We start from the raw sequence: 6000 nt of genomic DNA, 5'->3' as shown, positions 1-6000 counted from the left end.
TTTAGTCAGTGTTTTTACGAGTTTAAATCACCGGGTTTGTTTGTTTTATAGAGGAAGAGACCAGATAATTCGGCTCCTGGTAAAATTCTACTTAACAATGAATACTGAAGGAATTCGAACCGGAAGTTCATGCTTGGCACATGGGAGAAGTTTTAGCTGGTTGCAATCTGCAGTCCTCACTGCTCCATGCCACTAAATCCTACACGCTGTTCCTTTAATGATGTTAATAGAATTTGAGTGCATGTATAAAAAGAATTAAACTTGATATCACCAATTAATTTGTTGATTCTGTCAGTGGAAGTGGTTTAAATGAAGTTGCAATGAACTCCATATTGGCTCAGCATCTGCATTCCAGAGGTGAGCGCACAGAGCTGTAGCCTACAATCACCTCGATGACCCGGATTGGCTGCGCCTCTACTTTCACGCATGTTGAAAAAAATTCCTGCAAAAGTGTAATAACACAACCAAAACCACAATCAATAGCTCCACTGTGTCATGACAAGAATCAGGCACAGCCAAGGTTAGATACATCACATCAAACAATCGACTTGATGTTGAATGAGATGTCCCCATCCCACCACCACTGTATCGAAACTGCTCAAGCTTGCAAAACATACTGAGAGGGGACAGAGAAGGAGGAAGGGTGCTCGGAGCACGCCTGTGGCAAACCTCCGTCAGATATTGTTTGTGTTTAGCACTGGGGCTCCATGAAGAATTGATGAAGCTCTCTGGGATGGTGCTATCATTGGGTCAGGGAAGAATCAGAGCATGGCAAAAAACTGCGTCTCTGCATCCCCCCGTGCAAAGCTTCTGCCATTTATGAGGGCTGTCCATTAGCTCCAGCCACAGGGCTCGGCTCCTGCACGCATACACGGTCACTGTGGTGAGAGGGTGTAAGCGTGTGTGTGTGTGTGTGTGTGTTAGAGTGCACATGAATGGAAGGAAGAATTAGAAATTGGGAAAACAAATAAGAAAATAAGTAAGACAAACAAGAAGAAGAAGGAGGAAATGAGAGAACAAGATGAAGTGTCCTACATTATATTTCCAGCCTGTGAAGACTTAGTCAGTCGAGCAGTGATCTGATTGGATGAGAACATTTTGCTGCATATTAAAGTATGCACCGTGGCAGACGTATACACTCTCACTCAGTAGGGCCATTAGTACTGGTGGCTTGTTTGAAGCCTAAGGCACTTCCCAAATGCTCATTGGTAAAAGCACATTTGTGTATGTTTTGTGTGTGTGTGTGTGTGTGTGTGTGTGTGTCTATGTGTAAATGGCAGGGGAAGACAACAATAGATAGAAATATGATAGAAATAAAGATAAAAAACAATGTGCAGACGGAGACACAATGCACAAAGGAAACACATCGAGGGGACAACAGTAGTAGAAGACAAACCCTAGACACACACACACACACACACACACACACACACACACTCACGCAGCTGATCTTCTTACACAGCCTTGGCTGTCTGTAGGCTAACCACAATCCTGCTCCCTGCAGTGCTGACCGCAAAGCAGTCAACAGAGGCACACTGGGCCTTATCCTGCATGACACGCTGGTCGATAATCATGCACACCACCGCATAGCACAACACCACTGTAACTGCAATGCCTGGGCCTGCCTGCCGGCCTGCATAAACAAACAACGCCAGGATGGAGCCACGCTCACTCTAACAGTAATGCATCATGTGAAAATGGAGATTTTTTTAACACTTATTGAATATCTGATTTCTTCTTACTGTTTGAAAGTATGTACAGTACATGTGAGGTGAAAACAGTTTGAGGAAACACAGAGTTTGTGAGGAAATACAAGAAAGCGGGACAAGATAACCTCTCATAAACTGTATGAGTTTGTGGTGACAACGGCCTCCTCAGCCAGATGTGTGAGCTGTAATTTATTTGTTTAAATCTGAAGTGTATTTCTGATATTCAGTAAAGTGCAAAAAACAGTGTAGATATTTGTATTTAGATAACAATATATGTCAATTTCTTTTGTCGAGTTGCCGAGGCAGAACATAATGAATGTTGGTTGTAGAGGTAAAGACAATAGTCTTGGTTGTGAACACACAAATACAGCAATTGTTACTTTGTTGAAAGGCTCGTTGTGGTTTTACTGGTTTAAAATCACTATCATGACAACTGGTTTGTCACAACATGGCCAATAAAGATACAACGAGAGACGCACACTCTAACAAAACAATTAGTTCTTTGGAACTGTAATGTTAAATAAGTGCATATTACTTAAGATATGTCACACATAATCAGCATAGTCATTCTTGAGTTGATTGTAACCCTCTATCACTGCCTACATCACTACAGAACACACACATCACAGCAGTCATACACACAGCATTCATTATTCATTAGCTGTTCAGTCATATATTTTGCTGGCTTAACAAACCGGATAAAGGAAGCCAATAAGCCTGTGACGGTGGTAAAGAAAAGAACCACTAAATATGTCTGAGGCAACTCCAATACTGTAAAAGGCAACCTGCGCTGTCCTCAGTTTTACCATGGCAATAAAACATCTGATGGATCACCAACAACCAACCTTGCGCTGCACACAGCAACACAACTTCAAAGACAAACTGTCACATAAAACTGCTGATGCGGCCCTTATAGAAGTCCTACATCTGTATGCACCGCCAAATTAGTGTTTCACCATCAGCCCATTTCCAGCATGACGCTGTGAGATGAACTTTGATTTAGTTCTCTTTATTTTCCAGATACCACTTGATGCAGGAAATAATCAAATCAAAAATAGCTAAAAAAATACTGGGACCTGATGCTCACCTCTGCTAAAGTGTGCTCTTAAGAACATTCTCTATCAACTTCATATGGGAAAATAGCCTGAAGAAAGTCCATGAAGTTTTTTGCTGAATTTTGCAAGATGCTGTTGAAAGCAATGGAGAGCTACTCATTTTAATAAGAGGCTTTGGTGTGTGAATGAAACACTGATGCAAAGGTTTGAAAAAAGATTCTTTAAAAAAGTTTTTAAGAAATACGAATCTAATAATCTGAGTGCATGCACCGTATCCTTTGTTTTCTCTGTGAGCAGTTTTGACTCCGGGTTATCAGGCTTGGCTCGCGCGTTGCGGACGAGCAGTGGAGCAGCCAGTGATCGTTTCCTCAGAAGGCCTCAACATTCACTGTGAGACTGAACAGAAAACAAAAGGAATGTGGACGGAGAGACGCGGGAGGCATGAAACTCAAACTGAAAATTTAGAAACTCAACAGCCCCACCTGCTGTTCCATATGTGTATTGGCCTCAGAGTTCATCCCAACAGTCTCTCTCACAGTATGCATGAAGTGTACAGCATTAAACGCGGCAGTACATAGTAATAATAAAAAACTGACTAAGGACTGTGCAAAGTGTTAAAAAGCAGGAAAAGTGAAAACAACTGGTTTACTAAAGTCTATCAGCCACTCCAACAATTTTACACACAAAGTTAAGCTTAATCATCACGAGAAACACTGTTTGACCAGAAAAAGCAGATGTCTAATTTGTCTGGTTTCTTTGACTCTGGAGGGAGATAACCCTGATGATGTCATCAAAGTTATCTAGCTTTGGCATGAGACCCTTATTACAAACTAGAGGGCTAGGATTCGAAAGAAGTGGGCATTTAGGAGGCAGGGAGGGTCCAATGAAAGACACAATCAAGTCACATTATTGTAAATATAGGATCCACTGTTTTGTTTTGTTGTTTGTTGGTGATTGTTTTTTTTTTACTCAGTCTAGGGACTTAAGGTCTGGATGTGTCGGCCTCTGCTGCTTTCATTCTGACCATTGTTTTCATTCTGTCTCTTGTTATTCCCCCCATTAAATGGAAGTTCAATACTAAACTGCCAGAGTGCCCCATTAAAACTCAATCAAGTCGTGAAAATTAAGACTTGGAACAGATTTATGCATCCCAATGTCCTCAGGCACATTATTCAAAGTCCAGTAGCCTCTTGCTGCGTGTTGGAGTAACCAGTGGAAATCTGCCCAACAAGCCAGGACAAATTGGTGCCTGAACAATCCAGTTTTAAATGTGTTCATTAAAACCAGTAAAATTTAGATATCAGAGCTGAAGGTGCCACTGAATTTTGACAATTGAAGATTTTTTTCCTTAAGTAAAATAAAGAATAAATGAAGTTTTATTCTTTGAACTTTTTTAAGCTTGAACAAATGGTTTAATCTGAATCGGCCAAAGATGATTATTTTTGATGTAGTTTCATTGAGAAAATGGTGTGGACAGTAATGTCAAACCTGAGGCACCCCCCACTCTCGGTGGTGCCCTAGGTGGCGCTTATAGAAAGATCCACCACTGAGGCTACATGTATGAACGAGATAGTGGCTGATGTGCGGCCTACAGTGTTGTGAGCATTTATACTTGTGCGGGGTGTCTCTGTACCTCTGCAGTTACACCTCCAAAACACTAGTTGGCAGTGGGGTTTCTGTGAAGTGCTGTAAAGTTTAGTTGATTCAAAAAAAACACCCCAAACACAAATTAAACAAGGCCTAATAGCTACAGTTTCAAACCCAAGTACACAAATTGGCTTCACTATAACTCACAGCATTCACAGACAAACACTTGTCCTTATTTGGAAACAATTTCTCCACCAATACAACATGCTAACGTTATTAGCACAAGCCTATGGCATTTTACATTGTATAAATTTGCATAGCAGCAAGCAAACTTTTCCTCTTCTCATATGAAGCCAGGGACAACAGCAGCATTTAACAAAGTTAACATTATAAAATTCGGCTCCATTACAACTCACAAGGTTCATCATCAAAACAACTGTCTTATACTAAACATGTTTTCCAACAAATATAACATGCTAATGTTATTAGCACAAGCCTATGACATTTCACATTGTATAAGATAGCCTAGCGACAAGCGGAGATTTCCTCTTCTCATATGAAGCCAGGATAAATCCCTAATTATAAATCTCACACAAGACTTAAAATGCTATTTTTGTGGAGGCTGTGGAGTCTTTACAATTTACACAATAATCAACAATAATTTCTTGTCTCTTATCTGTGAAATTAAAGTAAACAAAAGCTTCGTTCCCACTGAGGAAAATGGTTTCAGCTTACAAAAATAGACAGGAGGTTGGTGTCGCTACAATATGTAGTTACATTTCTGGGGAGGTGCACGTCAGGCTACAACGTAGGCGTAGTTTCAACATGGACGTATAAATCCAGCCTAAGGTGGAATGTAGCCTATACACGACCTGAATCAAAGAAAACAAACCTGATACCTTTTATCAGGATGTGAAATCATGGGCCACTTTCAACTTTATAGTTGTTTGAACCTAACGAACACACACACACAAAGGTTAGTGCATGCAAACCATCACACACACACATACGCACACACACACACACACACACACACACACACACACACACACAATCCATTTTCTTCCACTGAGCAAACATAAACTTAACCTGCGCACACCTTCATGCATGCCCACACACATAGACACACTTTAAAAAATCCATTTGTACTCTTTGAAGAGGAACTACAAAGCAAAGGAGCTGGTCCACACGGAATGGCCGCATGTGTTGGCCTGCATCTGGGCAGACTTGACCCCCCTTGTGGTCTGGATCAGAGGAGTGAAGCCAAGCACAATCCCTGTCCTCTGTCAGATGGATGAAACCACTTAGCAAATTACAAGACCTCCCTTTAACACACACGTGGACACATTGCAAGCGAATACTGCAAGAGCACACATACAGGTATGTGCCCAAGTACACACACAAAGAAGTGGCACAGGGCGGTAAAAGGCCAGGTCATGAGAGACCAGCAGGACTGGAAACATGTAGAGGAAGAGTGAGAGGAAAAGAGGGAGTGAGAAAGAAGAGGGGAGCATGAGGGAGGTGAGAGGATGATGACACGGGGAGAAAGGAAGTACGGAGGTGAAAAGACTGAGAGGATAGGCGAGGAAGACGGTCAGGAGATGTAAGGAAAGAGAGCAAGGAAAAAAGGGGGTGGACGTGGGGGCAGG

The sequence above is a fragment of the Epinephelus fuscoguttatus genome, linkage group LG2 (assembly GCF_011397635.1).
Source record: "Epinephelus fuscoguttatus linkage group LG2, E.fuscoguttatus.final_Chr_v1".
Classification (NCBI taxonomy): Eukaryota; Metazoa; Chordata; class Actinopteri; order Perciformes; family Serranidae; genus Epinephelus; species Epinephelus fuscoguttatus.
Note: the sequence above shows the minus strand (reverse complement) of the source record.